Source organism: Ictidomys tridecemlineatus, chromosome 6, assembly GCF_052094955.1.
Source record: "Ictidomys tridecemlineatus isolate mIctTri1 chromosome 6, mIctTri1.hap1, whole genome shotgun sequence".
Taxonomy (NCBI): domain Eukaryota; kingdom Metazoa; phylum Chordata; class Mammalia; order Rodentia; family Sciuridae; genus Ictidomys; species Ictidomys tridecemlineatus.
The window spans coordinates 84,979,553-84,998,450 of NC_135482.1; the positions used below are offsets into that span (position 1 = coordinate 84,979,553).

Sequence of the window (18,898 nt, forward strand, 5' to 3'; positions counted from 1 at the left end):
GACTGAAATGAAATGTGGAGTGTGTTGAACAGAAAGCTGTTTATTTTTCTTGCAATAAGGATCAAACTTCTTTATTGGAGTTAAAAAGATTTTTTTTTTTCTCTTCATTCTCTCCTGGAGAAGGAGGACCAGGAATTCCATGTGGGTATCTCTGGTGTTCTGTGGCCCTTCTCTTTACTGAAATGAAAGCATTTGTGAATGAGTTTTGGTTTCTTGGAGTTATAAAAATGTGTGTAAACTAGTAAACCATGTCTCATTCATGTGCTATGGAGATTTCTCGTACTTTAGGGACAAAAATAATTTGGCTACTAACGAATTAGGGCTACCTGCCAGTGCCAACACATACTGTAGGTAAGAGGAACACTATAAAGAAAAGCTGCTGGCAGCAAATCCGTTGAAACTTTCATATGTAACAGCGTTTCTATTTCTGCTCTTCACATCTTTGAAAGAATGTGTGTTTTAGAAAAGAAAATGTTAAAAAAAACAGAAGATATGATCTTTCTTAAAAAATGGGTATGTGGCTCCCCTCTGATATTTCTCATTGCAGAGATGCAGAGGGTTTCATTATGCTCTGCACACTTGTCTCCCCTGCCTATCCCAGGCATTTTTGTCACATTAAATCCTAAGAATCAAAAGCCTCGAGAATAAATGTAAAGTGAAAATGACTGCATAAAGACCCTCGAAAAAGCCCCAAACCTGATAAGAGTTTGATATTGGCAGTTTAGTAAGATCAGCTGGGACACTGAACAAAAATTTCTTAAAGGTTTTGTCCTGTCATCTAGGGCTTTAGGGATACTATTGAGAAAAGAAGGGAAAGAGTTAACCTGCTTCGCCCGTTAATTTCTTAACCTAGTGGTAAAAGAGAAGACAGATACTCACATCATATTTTCTTGGTACATTTCTAATCAAAATTTATTACAAAGTGTAGTCAAGGTTTACAATAGTAGTGATTTTGACATTTTCCCCCTGTATTGGTATTAACTGGTCTTGAGATACCAAAGGGTACGTGGTAGGCTATTTGAGGACTGGTTGTGGAACTTTTATATGTGATCTGTTGACATGTACTTTTAAACAAATTTATATTTATTCAATAGACAGGCATCCTAATAAAGCAGAAAGACACATCGTAAAGGAGAAATGCGCCTTCATGTTTCTTATGAGTGTGAAATGGAAAACCGCTGTTTTATGCTATTAACTTTTCATTCACAGTTAATATAGGTTGCTTGACAAAGTTCTAAAATATTTTTGTTCTAATTGTAGAGTTGAACTATTATTTGTTTGCCTACAATTCTTCCTTTTGGTTATTTACCCTGGGCCAGAGTTTGTTGGGTAATAGTTTACAAAGTCCAAAGACTTTTTTATTTACTCCTGTCCTGATGTCCCTCCCCCCCCCTTTTTAGTATTTGCTATTGAATTTCATAATATGTCCCCAAAAATGCCAAAAGATATCACATAAAATTAAGGTTAATATTTCCTCTCTTTTTCTTATCTGTAGTGTAAGAGAACTGTATTGAAGTCAGGATAATACATGGTATTGCCTTGCTGTAGTAGAGAAAGGAATGAACTTGTGGTCAAATTATTCCATTTCTTATTCATTCACTAATTCAAGTTTGACCATGAATGCATAATAATCCTGTAAGATCCAGATTGTCATCTCCTTCACAGCATCATTAGAATGTGAAGCAAACTTTTATGTAACAGTCTAAATACCAATAATCAGAACACCTAGGAATGGAAAAAACAAAGATAACAATGAATGCTGTTTCTGAGAGTGGAATTTATGTTTCCCTGAAGTCCTAAATGTAACTAGAATTTAGGAAATAGAGGAAAATATTAGAGCTCTAAGGATTATGGATATAAATCTTGGTAGTGTAATTGTTTCTAAAACACTTATCATTACTGGAAAAATAAAGTGGATCTAATTTGACTGTACAGAGTTTAAGAACACCTAACATTATAAAAGCATTCTTGAAGAGAAATGGAAACACAGTCAAAAGATCCTGATAGCAATATAAAGAATCAAAGAGAAGGAGCAATATAGAGAGAGAATTTTACAAGTAAATTAAAAGGTAATTGGGAGCCACTAACAGTCATATGAAGGGTATATTTGGGGAGATGTAAAAACTGTGCACATATACACTTTTAAAAGTTGGAATTCAGGAGAAACTTTTTTTATTTATAGGCAATTGATCCCTTGAATAAATCCTACCAAATCCTGATGAAGCTGCAGTTTGAGGGAGAGTGACTTGAGAGAATGAAATATTTCATAGAAATATAAACATGGCTCATTTCTATTTTTTTTTACAACATAAATTTTTTACGTAATATGGCATGTACAACAGAGTCATACTCTGTTGATATTGTGATGTATATATAATGGAAAATTGTATTGAAAAAGTTGAGTAAATCAAAGTGTGCTTGCATAACAATTGGGGATGTTTGAGATTTCAATTGAGATAATATTAGAGGCCTAGTGTGGAACAGTTTTGTTTGTTTGTTCTTTTTGTTGTTGTTGTTTGTTTGTTTTTGGTAGATTTTGAGTATTTCTCCTAAAGAATAAAATACTCTCCTCTATTTAGTTTAAGGTTTACATTTAGCAATATCTTCACTTTTTTTTTTTTTGGAAGGGTAACATAATAGAAAGCATTGTTAACTGGACATGAGATCTCAAATTCTGGTTCTTTACAAACTGAGACCTCATTGAATCTTAAATGTAAAATGAGAAATAGACTGTGATTCCTAAAATCTCTCAAGTATAAAATTTCATCACTTTGAACTACATTTGAAGGGTCCCCAACTCCTAACTCAAGTGGTCAGAATTCTTGCATTTTATGCAGCGATTTGGAGACAGGTTACCCCATATAACCAGGTTTCACAAAATGTAGAATCAATTCAGCTTACCTGTTAATTAGGTATCATTGTGCAAGAACAAAAACTATAATGTAGTTTAGGAGTTTTCAATCTAAGTACTCTGTATAATTTTTATTTAGGAGTTAAGTGAACAAGTTTGGCTATTAACTATTTAAGGTGTTTCAAAAGATAAGATTCACAGTGTATGTGTCTGAATCTCTCAGGTGCATCAGATTGCTCATCCTCAACATTACTTATATTGTAAAGATAAATTATATATGGGTGGCTGAACAAGGCACTGTAGGGAGATAGATAAGAAAAAGCATGAGAGTGGCATGTTAGGTCAGAGATTGAAAGTCTATAAGAAATGAAAAAGGAAGAAAGATTGGACAGCAGAGCATTAGGAAAACACTGGGCTATGGACAGTTCATATTCTTATATGAATTAATAAAAGTGTACTGGAAAGTAGCAAGCTTATCTAAGATTACAAATAAGTAGTACAAAGATAGATTTTTAAGTGCTTTCCCAAATTAATTAAATAATTATTAGCATTAGCACCAGACTAGCTAACTTGACATGCATTAGTTACTGGTTAGCAATTTTAAGGAAAAAAAAAAGTTAAACCTTTATAAAGCAAAGAAGTGGAACAGCAACCAACAAAAGAATGATTGAAAAAAAAGTGTTTTATGTTAGGGGACAGACTTCACATATTGTTAATATCTTATGTTTGGAAGATTGCATGCTTTTTTATGCTTAAACACTATTCAGGGGAAAAAACTGTAGTTATACTATCAGCAACATAATCTTTAATAGATACTAAGGACTTTCTGTATATCTTGACTTTAAAAATATATAATCTTTGAGCAAATTAGTTCAGGTTTTAAAAACAGATTAATGTATTTGGGATTACATAGGAATTAGCTATGTTAAAATTCTTTGCTTAATAGTTATATAGAAATTTTATACAGCGCTTGCCACTTTTAATTTGAGAATAAAAAAATGGGTGTGTTCTCTTATTCTCCTTGGATAGATATAAAGGTTATAAAACAGAAAAGAAAAAGAAAAAGAACCTTATTTAACCAGAACTACATTTAGAACTGCATTTAGGACCAAAGAAAAATGTGCAAATATCCTACTGTTAAACCAGAAAGAAAATCTGGAAATCATCCAGTTGGGCAACTTACTGCTAATATATTTTATAGTCTAGCATTTAGTTATATACAAGGTTGGCATATGTTACTGCAGTTTCTAAAACAAGAATTAAAACTTTGTGATGCATAAGTCACTTAAATTCTTTGGGTTTCAGCCATGCATCTATGAAATGGGCTTAAAATAAGTAAAAGATTGTTTAACCCCCCCAATGTTAATTAATCCAGTTTAAAATTATGAAAATTTATAAAGTATTTGGTATCTCTGAATGCAAGCCACTGAATCCAGCACTATTTTTAAAAAGTTATTTTTGTTTGATAACATACTAGTCAGATATCTGAAAATTATTTTAGAATAGAAAATAATACCTATAAGAAATTGGTTGAATTATATTTATAATTAATATAACTTTTAAATGCATTTATATTATTGGCTTCAGGTAACGTGTACTTAAACAGCAGTAATATAGCTATAGTTTCCTCTGACTGCTGGCCACTAATAATTATACATCCTAAAACCATGTCTTCAGTCATTTCGTATGTGGGAAATATGATACACTAACAGTTGTTTTTATAGATACTAGTATATCAGGTATAGTTGCTGATTTGGCATATTCTTGTTCCTTAAGCAGCTCAAATTAAATTTCATTTATTTGTGCATAATCATGAGAATGAAACGTTTTAGAAAAGAGATTAGTGAACAACAAAGAACAGTAATTTTCTGTTAATGTAAAGAATTCACACATACACATGTTTTTTTTTAAACTAGTATTTATACAAATAGTTTGAAAATTAGAAAGCATTTTATCACTTACACTATTTTCTATGTAAATACAGTACAAAATAGATTTTCATACTAAAAGTAACATGAGAGACTTTGCATTAGCTATATATTCTTTGGACTGTAGGTGATGGTTGGGGGAAATATATAGATTTCTTTTTATGAGGAGCATTATAGCAACCAAGAAAATCACCCAAGAAATAGAACCCTTATTTTTGATATAAAATTGTTTTCCACTGATATAATCTGTTGAAAGCCAGAAGCCATCCAAAGTGCTGATACCAATTTAAGAAGATGATCTTTTGCCTTAATTATACATCTGGGAAATATTAGCTGAACATTTTGTGGAGAACAGTGAATACCTTAGTTGCCAGTTGTCTAAAATGCTGCTAATGATCGACATAGTGCCAGTGTTTTGATGGCTAAAACCTAGGCTGAATATGAATACAAAGAACACAGTTGGAAAAAAAAGCCCACATTTTATACAAAACAGATTTCAACCATCTGCTTGGCACTTAAGTTTGCGACTATAGGCAATATATGAAAGAGACCACTGTCCACGTTATGAATGGTATCACTTTTATTGGTACCTTAGAAAAACCATAGGCTTTTTGAAAGCGTGTATAACCAATGATTTTCTTCAGCTAAATAATGAAAACAAGGACCTCAGCCAAAATTTTGTTCCCTCCATAATCTCTCCTATGTCAGTCTTCTTATCCTAGCAAAATGGGTCTTTCACTAATAAAGCAGATCTCCGTGCTATAACTCAAGATATTCAGAGATATCAGCAACACTAAGCAAGTGGCCCTTAGGATGAGAGCCCAGATGGTGATGAGATAAAATTCTGTTTGCTTTAGGAACAGGGTATAGTCCTGAGTCTGTTCCCCGAATACTACGTTGCATGTCAAATCAGCATGGAGGTTAATGGCCCAGAAGCATTTCTGAATTTAATGTTTTCCCATTTGTTCTGAATTTATAGTATTAAATCAGAACAGTACTGTTTTATCACAGTAAAGGAAAATCATACTATAGATAGTAAATTATAGATAGAATCTAATTATGCAACCCGTTTGCTTTACCTAAAGGTGAGGAAGAAATCCCCCAAATGCTTAGTAGAATATCAGCAAATATTGTATAAGAGAAGCTTTTAAATTTATAGGCTAGTGTTTAAGAGTCATTATAGACTTTTCCTTAGCATATCATAGACAAAAATTTTTAAAATTTAAGTAATTATTTGACCTATTTTATAGAAATGTATTTTTAAATTTTTTAACTATTAGGAAAATTTCATTATTTGAATGTGCTAGTTTATTGATTTGTTTAGGTTATATAAATTGAAAAAAATCCCAACAAACCAAAAACCTTTTTTATCTTCTTGGCTATTGAAGAAGAAGTAAGTGATTTAGAAAAGTATAAAGAAATGCTCTCCAAGTCCCTCTATGTCTGTCCTTTCCAATATGGGAACTGCCACCCTCTTGTTACTATTGAGCACTGAAATGTGGCTAGTCTGAACTGAGATGAGCTGCAGGTATAAAATATGCATTGGATTCCATATTCTTGGGTTGAAAAAAAATTAAAATATTCTATTTAAAAAAATATTGATTATATGTTGTAATGGTATTTGGATACATTGTCTTAAAATATATTAAAATTATTTCATGTCTTTTTTTTTTACTTTTTACCTTCTTTTAGTATAGCTACTAGAAAATTTAAAATCCATGTGTGGCTCTCATTTGTGGATCACATTATATTTCTGTTGTACAGTACGGCTGTAGACCTTTCTGTGGATGGAGGAGGAAGATGAAAATCTCTGTCTGTATCTGGATTCTAGTAGTTCACAGCTCAGTAGGGTAGCAATGAGTCAGAAAGACTTGGGTTTCTATTAACTGTCTTCCTTCTGAGCTTTCTTCTGCAAGAAGTGAAATTTTATCACTTTTTAAAAAGCCCCGATAGTAACACTGACTTGCACTGTCCTATTTGTCATTTATCCAGCAAATATTGTCGGTTTCTCCAGAATTTTCAGGCAGTTACAATATAAAAGGAAGATGTTCACTAAAGGATTGTATTGATTATTTTAGACTTGATATGTTTGAAAGGAGGAATTATATTTATTTTTTGAATTGCTACCATGACTATCTTTGCTTTCTCCATTGTGGTTTAAAGAAGTTTGTGGCTGGATAGAAATACCTTCAGCTTTTGTACCCCAGCTGATGCTACACACAATTTCTTAAATTGACCCAGAAGCTGTGATCCAAGCTCTTTCTCTATGCATATGGAGATACACTTATAAATATAGATGTAAAGATAGAGCTAACATTCAGCATGTACTTAACTTATTATGTGCCAGACTCTGTTGTAAGTTCCTTTACATGCATTATTTCCCTGTAGCTTCACAACAGTCTTCTCTTTATCCCCATTTCACATCTAAGAAAATGAAACAGAGGGAGTTGTCTAATTTCTCACATGTAATAAGTGAAAGGATGGGAATTGCAAACCCAGACAGTCTACCTCTAAAATCCTCATTCCTTTTATTTTTATTTATTTCTTGTAGTGCTAGGGATACAACCCTGAGTCTCCTATATGCTGGTCACACACTCTACCACTGGCCTCCAACACCAACCCCAAAGCCCTTGCTCTCAACTATCACCATATAGTATTGATCTAGATAATAAAGTGCTTCCCTAACTTATTATTTATTTTAATGGCAGGAATTTCTTTATTCTTTCAACAGATATCTTTGAAATGGCTACTATGCCAGGCATTATTTTAAAGGCTGAATAAATATTTGAAATGCAGACATTATAAATGACATGCAAGATTGTAATATAAATTTCTAATTTCTCTTTTCCGAATCAGTTCGTATGTGGCACAAGATGATGTGCTCTTTGGTGGATACCCAGATATGTGGGTACTTATGGAAAGGGTTTCTTGGTAACAGCTACCTAGAACCGTTTTTGAGAGATGCTGACTTTAAATGCATATCACTCTTGGAACTCCTTGTGGGGGAAGTATAACTATGTAAATTTCTCCTCATCTGTCTCTCAGGTACTTTACAATGACACATCTACTGAAATACCTTTACTCCATTTGCTCAGAAGATGATCTGAGTAGTTTTTGCTACCTTAGTAGGGACAAAATCTTTTTATAATATAGTCATTATTAAGTACATTAGTTTTTACATCTTGTATAGTGATATGAATTAGAAAATTTGGTGACAAATTGGTAAATAATGGTATAATTAGTATGATTTTAATCCTTTGCTGTAATATGCAGCCATGATATATTGATTTTTACCAGGTAGCAGGAGAGATATGGTAATTTTCACTCAGGTATCATCATAATAATGTGGTTAGTGGTATAACTACAGATTCCTGGGAATAAGACAACATTTGAAGATAAATTTGTGATTTTAGGTCACCGAATTTTTTAGTTTTACTATAGAGTTATATACATTAGTGTAAACTTGAGGTTATCAGGTTTACATCTTGATTTTTGTGGTTCTCTAGTTTACATCCTGATCTTTGTTTCAAAGGTAGATATGTCTCAGGTTTCTGGTGCTTACGTTGATTTTTTGATACCTTATTAAGGAGAGGCCATCTAACTTTGATATAATAGATGGAGTTTGTATGTAGAATATTTCAAATTCTTTGACTGTGTGCTACTTATCACTTATATGACCTTTGCAGGTTACATAAACTCTCCATGCCTTAATTTCTTTGTGAAGTTGGGATTATAATAATCCCAATTTTAGGTCATTTTAATTTCTAAACAAGAAATCATATATAACTTAGTATGTTCAGAAAATGTACATTATTATTTTTTTAATGGCTTTTAAGAGTTTAGAGTTACAAGTATATTCTACGTATGATGGCAGGTAATAATTGGCTGCATATTTATATATAAATATGAAGTACTCAGTACATTTTACTGAAGCTGTCTATTTGTACAGTACTTATTAGAACTATAACTGCTTCCTTAAAAAGTCTTCAAGATAAAATATTCATGCCATATAACCATTTATTTATATTACATGTAAATTAGGCCTATGTAATATATTATAAACTATATATACAGATTTTATAAATATATAATGTGTATACTTATATACATACAGTGTATGTATTATGTATATCATACAGCTCATATTTGTATAGTATATGTACATATATGTACATAGTATATGTATACATAAATAATATATTCATGGATCACATACATATTATTTATATATATATATGACTATATATGAAAAATATATGAAATATAAATGATCTCTACATATCTATCTAGCTATGTATAATATAAAAAGAATTATTCCTAAAGCTAAAACATTGGCTAAGAAGAATTTTGGGTTATAATGCAGTTTATGGTTATTATTTTCTAAGGAAAAGCTCATGATTTTATCAGGAATCACAATTTGGAGAAGGATCTCACATTTGAGAAATAATTTATTTTATGACTCCTTTATTTGTATTTAATAGAAATATTCCAGAAGATTCAGAGGCATTCTTCACATTGCCATTTTTAGTGGAGACCAAATAAGAGAAAGAATACTGAGTGATAACTAACTTAGTAGAAGAAGGCATTTCTATAAGTAGCTAAACTAATGTTTGCCAGGTATGTAGATTTCTTGGTGAAAGGATACAGGCAGAGATCTAAGAAAAGGCTAACAAGTCCCTTAAACTATCTCCTTTAAATAACAGTTGTTGCATCCAGGCTGTTGCTAAGAGATGAGGAACAATCAGTTCTTGACTGAGTTGTATTCTTGCCTAGATTTCAGGGCCCTCCCACCTCTGTCCTTAAATGGACTCCAGATTTAGGAGTGCATAGAGCAAAGACTCTAAAGAGCATCCCAGTGGACCCTAGATTTCTGTGGTACAGTGTAGCAGCAGTTATCTTCACATGAAGCAATGTTAAGACTTTCTACTAGTCACTGTCCCTTCTGATAAGTAAGTGTTGTTTCTGCAGATTTTGAGCAATACTTTGCCATACGGGGCCCTCCATGTTGACTTACCTTTACAAGTCATCCAAGATTCACTGAATGAATTAAAATAGCAGATAAGGTAATTGTATATGCTTCATATGATTTAGTTGCACACCTACATTTAGAGTAATGTACTCACAGAATCATCCCCCCTTGAGTTATTCATTTAAAAATATTTGGTGAACACTGACTATGTGGCTAGTTTGTCAGACAGGACCAATTACATATCAAAACCAATTACAGGAGTGGGGCAGTGGGGGATTAATGCAGGAAAGAATGAGTAAGAAATACATTGTACAATTTATTGCTATGAGAATGTCATCTTAAAAATGTTACTGTTTTCCATTTGCAAAGAGTATCTTCTAAACTAATGGTTTTGATTTTGGCATAATTATTTTAGAACTGTTAGTTATGACAGTTAGGCACTTACAGATCATGATGAGAAATCTAATTCATCGGCCCAGAATATTTTTTCGTTCACTTTGCTATAAACAAAAATATCTTGGTCAACTAAAAAAAGTCACAACATATTCAAACATAGAACTGTTCATTACTATTCTACCTCCTTTTTTAAAATTTGAAACACTCCAGAAATACAGAAAAGTTCAAAAAGTAGTACAGTGAACATACCCATTTTACTATTAACTTTCCTAACATTTGCTTTCTATTTTTTTTCTGAGTTACTTCCAAGTTACAGGATAACACCCCTAAGACTTTCTTAGTCCCCTAAGAAACGTAGGACTATCTCCTGTATAACCATCATAACATTGGCACATCCAAGAAAGAGAATATTCATACAATAATAGTGTTTGACATGCCATGCCTATCACATTTTCTAATTGTCCCAGAAATATCTTTTATATATCGTTTTCTTTTTAAGTCAAGGACTAGATCAAGCTTCAGGTATTGCATTGGTGGTCACATCTGTCTAAGTCTCCATAAATTGACAGTAGTCCCCTGCCAGCTCTGTTCTAACATTGGCATTGATCACTTGTCTCATATTCTGTTTTGCATTTAGGATTTGTGTTATTGTATCCTTATGATTAGATTCAGGTTAGATACAAGACTTTTAAGTACAGGATAATTTCCTTTCTTATATCATGTAAAATTATAATTAGATCTGTCAGAAGTATCCACCACTTTCAGATTTTCATGTACCAGATTCATGGAGTCTCTTTTGGCTTAGATTTTTGAGAGAGCTAATCTGTAATCAGAAAGCTGGGCTGAGCTATGATAATTTGTCTTGCACAGAGCTATTTAGTACTAGTTCATAATAATCAAGAAAACAAGGCTCCTCTACTCTAAGAAACCATCACAATTTATCCATAGAGTCTACAGATGCCATAAATAATGATTTCTAGGAGGTATTAATCTAAAAAATATTGAATACAAAGTCTGTGTAATAGCAGGGCACTGTAAAGTATATTTTGTTAGAGTTCATGTTTACAACAACTCCAGTGCTCACTTTTCATAAAAAAAAAAAATGCCAGAGATCAACCACATCAGTCAAAACAAATTCACTTGTTTTCCTCTTTCTTCTTTCACCACCCTTACTGAAAATCAGAAATGTTCTTGTTTAAATTTCTGAAATACTTCCTAAATTTTGAAAAAAATATTTAGGAGCAAGTACAAGCTATTCTCTCTTTTCTCTCTTCCACTTTAAAGTATAGGTCAGGATCTGTGGATTAGAGAGGTTTTGTTACCAAGATGTCCAGTTCTCTATTCCGACTACTTTTTTTAACCATGCTTCTCAAATAAACGAGAGAACTTATTATTTTGAATATCGTGTCTCTGTAGAGGTAATACAGCACAGGTTCTGGAGTCAGATGCCTGTTTTAGATCCTGGCTATATATTTCACCAGCTGTGTGATACTGGGCTGCTTTCTTAACCTTTCTGCATTCCATTTTCCTTTTACATAAAATGATTTTATGACTAATCAAGAATTGAATGTATGTAAAGTGCTTAAAATTGGACCCAAGTGTATAGTAAGCACTGAATAAATATTAAATATTAGCTGTTATTATTGGTGATGAATTGTCAATATTTGCAGTAACTAATGGGGATTCCTGAATGCCACTTGGAATTCAGAAGAGGTTCCAAAGGCATGGTGAAATATTTATGTATTCCTTCATAAAATGTTTTTTTTTTTTTTTTGCATGCTCTGTATATACCAGACTGCTAGCTGCTGGAGACTTAAAAGTGAGCAAAACATGAATGGGATTTGTCCTCACCAAGCTTACAGTCTGATAGGGGAGACAGATATTAAATAAGCCATTGCATTGGGCAAATGCTGCAAATAGGAAGTAAGCAGAAAGATACCAATCCTGGTGTCTATGTCAGAGACATTTTTGAAGAAAGGGTAGAAATTGAAGAGATTGGTTGAAATTTTCATACATGGGCTGTTCAATGGATCAGAAGCAAATGCTGTAGTGTAAGATGGTCTAATTCAGAAGCCTGAATCCATGATACGCAGAATGGGCTCCCTCAAGTACATGGTTTAGGATCTGTGCCTACCTCAGTTTACTCCTTCATGGTATGCTGGCAATAACACCTATTTCAGAGGATGGTTTTGTAGATCAGGAGTTGATCCCTGACAACTCAGAGCTGTTCTTTTGACATTTTAAGTACCTGGTATTGATACTGACTATGTTTTTCAGAGGATTCAACTTGTATTAAGTCCTAGTAATATCTTAATCACACTGGAGGAACTAAAACTCCTTAATTTATTTCTCACATGTGACTGTGCTAGGATCCTGTGCTGCAGATTTTCTTCAGCTTTCATCTTCCTTCCCTTATAAATGGGAAGCTACAGAGCTTTCTTTTGTAGTTTCACATGAGTGTGATCTTCAAAAATAAGGATATCAAGCTGAGCATATTTATATTTTTCCTTCATGTGTTAATAAAAATGGCATTTTGTGAGAGCAAAAAATAACCTAACCAAATTGCTACATTTGGGTAAATTTTAAACTGTGTTTGAATGAATTAAAAATGAAGCATTTTACCAATGTTCTTGGAAAGTTTATGGAACAAAGTCTGCTTTACCAGTGTGAACAACTTATCCATTTTCACTGCATGTTGCCCTCCTCCCACATGACTTAGTAACGTGGTTACATTTATTGGTTGTTTACTTACTTTTAATGCCCTTCATTCCACTAAGGTTTGTGAGGGGTGAGAAAGGAGCTCCAGAATGCATGGTTTGAATTGAAAAGAGTCGTTGTGTGGTCAGAATGAGGATGAGAGGAGAAATTGTAGGGAAGCTTTGGTTTTGAACGGTCTGTTGCTATTGATTATCCCCTTTGATTAAATAGGAATGCTGAAGAATGATTTCATTTGAGTAAACTGTTAAGTCTTTATGATCCTGTTCATTGATGGAGTATAATAAACTTCAATTTTTTTTTACTGAAAAATTACTAAATATAACATTTTTGTTGGTTCAATACAAGCTGTCATGTTATGTTAGGGCTCAGAAATAGTAGTTCTAAGATTGTTTTCAAACATATTAGATATCCTCAGGTGAAAATATGTATGTTCATAAATACGAAGAATTATTTTGTAAGTATAGTTTCTACTCATCCTGATGTTTGCTCTTTAATTATATTCTCCCATGTGACCTTACTTATCACCATTTGGATTTTGTGGTGGTTTTTTTAGAAAAGTTTTCTTTTTCCTTTCAGAGTGGGTTTAAATAATTTTGATAGGTAAAATGTTCATTTTCTTTTCTGTGATAGATACTTATTGACAAACATGCAGATAAAGGCCAGCCCCAGGAAGTGTGAACTTTGACTTATGCTTTAAAGATCCCTGAATTAAATTGGCTCTCTAATATTAGTACAGAATTTTTTATTAATCAAAAAAATAGGCATAGGGGATAAAGGACACAACATTACTCTTTTCATATGTATCATGTCTAATATGTAACTCTATTGCACAATATTACATGAATTAAAATTTTATAATAGCCTTTTGGTTTTACAAATTTTAATGTTGGAATAATACATATTAGAGAGGGCAATGGGCCAGTGTTATTTAAAGAGTTGCTCTATGCAAAATAATTCAAATTTTCTTCCAGTTATTCCACTTTGAATGTCTACATACATTTGAAGTTTATTTTTAATGTTGAATTTTTCTTGTTTCTATTTTGTTTTTTCAAAAGCATATATTAAAATAACCAGAAATGCTCATTTCTTATAATTTATATTCATGATATTTTAATGATGATTTATTTGCTATAACTAAGTAACAGTCAATTGATAATGGATTGACAGTTTAAAGACAGTAGTGGGTAATAGAAATTGAGATATCTAAAAGATTAGTTCATGATTTTTAAAGGTCCATATTTTTATTTATTAGGTATTGCTTGCTACTTTGACAGATCCCTGTAAGAGTCATATATGACAAGTAACTATCATTATCAGAATTATAATTATAGTTTTTTTCTTTTAATTAAAACCCAGGAGGGCTGGGGATGTGGCTCAAGCGGTAGCGCGCTCGCCTGGCATGCGTGCGGCCCGGGTTCGATCCTCAGCACCACATACCAACAAAGATGTTGTGTCCGCCGAGAACTAAAAAAAAATAAATATTAAAAAAAAAATTCTTTCTCTCTATCTCTCTCTCTCTCACTCTCTCTTAAAAAAAAAAAAAAAACCCAGGAGGATAAAAATGATAACTATCTTACTCTACTCAAGAGTAATCAATTAATTTACTTATTTCTTAATTACCATTTTTATGAATAATGAAAATTAAGGAAAAGGTTTTTTTATCATTTTATAATAAATATATACATTTCTATGCCTATTTCAGTTTAGAGACAAAAATGCATACAATTACTTCAGATATATAAAAAACATATTTAAGACAAAAAAAAATTAGATATCTTTTTCCCAGTGTCGGTTTGCTAGGCTTTCATAGAAGTCTATTTTAGTTAAAGAGTTGTAGAGTTCCATAAAATTCCCACACTAGTGCTGAACTCCATTAAGATCAAGAAAATCCACAATTCTGTGTCTAAAGGGTCCTCTGCTAATAGATATTCAGTCTCTGAGATCTTGGTTTTCTTGGTTTGTTGGTTTCACGGAAGGTCCTATTATACTGTTCCCAGTCCCTGGTACTTCTTGGACATCTTAGCTGTTCTTGTTTTCTCTGGACTGATCTGCTGCTTACTGTCAGGTTTTGTTACCCTGTTTCTACAACCCAGTGTCCATCTTCAATGGATTTTCATTGGGGAACACCCTGAAGATTCCATACCCTGACACCATCCTCTCTGGTGGCTCCAACAGACACCTAAGTTGGAGGGTTCTGGAAAATGTAACACCCCTTCCCACACAAATGAAATTCAAATGTGCTTCTTTATGAATTTAGGAGAGATATGTACATTTTGTGAAACACCTGATATCAATACACCAAAGGGTATAAACAGAGTCTAGAATGACTCGTGACTTTTAAAACATAACTCTGAGCAGACCATCAATGGTTCTTAGAGACAAAGTGAAATCCAACAGAACTTCTGTTCTTCACATTCTATAAAGATAAACTTTAATATTAGAGATTTCTTCCCCCCTTATAACAAAACATAGAAGTTTTTACTTATCCTTAAATTATGATGGAGAGTGATTTCTGGGTATGCCTGTGAGTTAAACAGGGTAATTAAAGTAAGTATTTGCCATGATCATCTTTATAGTAAAGTATTTGTAGCCTTATCATATATAAAAATACAAGTATATATGTATGCATATAAAATTAGAATCCATCTGGGATCCATGGCACACACCAGTAATCCCAGTGGCTCAGGAATCTAAGGCAGGAGGATTGCAAGTTCAAAGCCAGCCTCAGCAACTTAAATAGATCCTATCTCAAAGTTAAAAAAAAGAATTAAAAAGCATTCGGTATGTGGCTCAGTAGTTAAACAACTCTGTGTTCAATTCTGGGTTCAAAAAAAAAAAAAAAAAAAGAAAGAAAGAAAGAAAACAATCAAAGACAAATCAGAATCCAAAAGGGAGCGGCTGGGATGTGGTTCCTGGTAGAGTTCATTTCTAGCATGCAGATGACAATGGTTCTAAGGTTTAATTCACAGCAGTGGGGACAGAGTACAAAAAGGAGGGAAGAGAAGAGAAAAGGAGGGGAGACAGAAAAAAGAGGAAGGGAGAGAGAGAGAAAGAATGAGAATGTCAATTTGGATACAAATAGAGAAAGTGAAAAAAAAAGAGAAGGAGTGGCTTTTGTAAAATACTATGAATTCTTCTCAGACATGATATACTTTGAGTGGAAGAAATAATGCTTCTTTCTCTCCAAAGTGTAAGTTACCACAAAACCAAAAGCCTCCCCCTAAAGGGTTATGCAGTTTATTTGAGTAGTTACTATACTTCTTAGAGGCAGTGAAAAGGGAGTTGGCTAATTTATAAGAATTTTTGACAGAGTTGATACATATAATATAGACTACAATCCTTCTAGAAGTATAGAGCAAGGATCATTCACTTTAAAAAAATAAGGTTCTCAAATTAATTGTTCTATGTTTTTTGTTTGTATTAGCTAGATCCTTTGTTTCTTATTTATATATTTATTTATTTATACAAAAGATGATAGGTAAGAATTGCAAGGTCCTTTCTGCATGCAGCACAGTGTTCTTTATCTGTTAGCTAATGCATCTTGATTTCAAGTCCTCTTGGGAACAGGTTTTTTGGTATTTCCCTATCTCCTGAAGCTGTTGTACCTTCTCATCCAATTCTTTTGAGATTTGTGCTTCTCAAGGGTTTTTACTACCTTGATTGTTATCACCTGACAAACAGAATGCATCAGCCATTTTACCCATACGTTATTTGACTTATGAATTTAAAAAACATTAATTAACTCTATTATCAAAATGATGCTTTTTTTGTAGAACAGAAATGTATATTGCCATGCTTTAAGAAAAGATGTAGGGATGCAAAGTATAGGATTTTAAATATCTTTGATATACATAATCTGTATGTTCAGTCGTCTTCACTAGAACATTGATTGAAATTTAACAAACTTATTAATTGGTAAGGTGTTATTTCTTTTGAATTTTTATTATTCTTGTGTGGATGACCTTGTGTCTCTCCCTCCAATGCATGTATTCCAAGTTCTATAAGTAAAGAAAAAGAAACTCTGTTTAATGTGGCTTCCCTTAACATATTTGATGAGTGAAACTTTGTTCTTACTATACACATTCACTTTTTGGAAGATGTACCACTAAATACAAAACTGAATTGCTTGTGTGAAGAGATTCTATAAATGTGAGTTTAAGGCTTGCCTCTACAAATTTAACCAAATTCAATGGAAAATATCACAGGTAATAAATGGGAGTTGATTATTAATTGTAATATAAAGTCATCCTGGGTCATGGAAACTAATGATTTATATAGGAAACTCCAGCATATCATTTTCTTTACAGAGCCTGTCTCCACAGCAGCCAGTGGGGTTGATACTTAGCTGCTGAACAGGATGGCTATTGGTTATTGACAGTATCCATTCTGATCATTGCCATGCCGTACGCATTTACGTACGCGTTTACAAATTATTTGAATTGTCTTTAACTGCACTCCAGGTTGTGAGTATTAAATAAAATAATTCATGTGACATTGTCAGAGTAGTGTATTCAGATATAACATAGATCAATTTGTGTCCAAGATCATCTTAGTAATAGAAAAATTCAGATTAACAATTGAGTTTTACATTCTTTCCCTCCAAAAGTTATTGAATCTTAAGTGGATTTCTTTTGTAAAAATCATTTGTGGTATAGAATATTTATTTTGAAATAATACAACATGGTTATTAACCTCTCAAATAAAATGTAAAAAAAATGCTGTAGTATAAACTTTTCTTCCAGAATAACTGCTCTCTATTTCCTTTAGTCTTCATCTTCATATTTAGTGTGACTTGGAATTTTCAAAAGAAAATACTTTCCTTGGCACCTATCAATAAATTAACAGTTATATTCAACACTACATATGAAGTTTTTATTGTTGCATATAAGATTTGTAGTATTACGCAGCACTAAAAAATGACAAAATCATGGAATTTTCAGGGAAATGGATGGCACTAGAACAGATTATGCTTAGTGAAGCTAGCCAATCCCTAAAAAACAAATACCAAATGTCTTCTTTGATATAATGAGAGCAACTAAGAACAGAGCAGGGAGGAAGAGCAGGAAGAAAAGATTAACATTAAACAGAGACATGAGGTGGGAGGGAAAGGGAGAGAAAAGGGAAATTACATGGAAATGGAGGGAGACCCTCATTGTTATACAAAATTACATATAAGAGGTTGTGAGGGGAATGGGAAAATAAACAAGGAGAGAAATGAATTACAGTAGATGGAGTAGAGAGAGAAGGTGGGAGGGGAGGGGAGGGGGATAGTAGAGGATAGGAAAGGTAGCAGAATACAACAGTTACTATTATGGCATTATGTAAAAATGTGGATGTGTAACCGATGTGATTCTGCAATCTGTATTTGGGGTAAAAATGGGAGTTCATAACCCACTTGAATCTAATGTATGAAATATGACATGTCAAGAGCTTTGTAATGTTTTGAACAACTAATAAAAAAAAAAAAAGATTTGTAAGCATTGTAGAACCGAATGTCAGGGACCATCTATGAACCACCATAGCATAAATTGAATATTAGAGAGATGTTAAAAATCACAATGATGAAGTATGTACTCTCCATTAAAATTAATTATTTGGTAAGTTAATTCAAACTTAACACACAATATTGAGGCATTATTTACATTTTTAGGAGTTTGAGAGAAATTCCATTGTCTTCTAACTATAATAGCCAAAGTATTATGTTTATATATGAGGTCATATTTGTGATTGTTGGCTATATTTTGAAAAAAATATATATTGCTCTGATAATTAAAAAAACAAGTTCATGATAAAATATTTGTGATAATTTATTGGCATGATACACAGAAAATACATCATGGCTTGGGGTTTTTATTAACTTATGAGAAAAGAATAAAGTTTAAAATTGAAACTGTAGGAATTTAAACATATGAGTTCAGCCATATGTTTTTTAGGTAGAAAATGTTGACCTTGTTGAAGTATCAATTATTTGATGTTGTGAAGTCAATAACATGTATGTAACCTATTTATTTTCAAATATTCTTCCCTTTATATTCA

The 18,898-nt window shown here is 32.6% G+C and overlaps 1 protein-coding gene across 20 annotated transcripts in view; it reads left to right on the forward strand.

Moving 5' to 3' along the window:
* Sox5 (SRY-box transcription factor 5) overlaps positions 1-18,898 on the forward strand; it is a 955,314-nt gene that overhangs the window by 572,315 nt on the left and 364,101 nt on the right. The gene's annotated exons all lie outside the window — the stretch shown is intronic.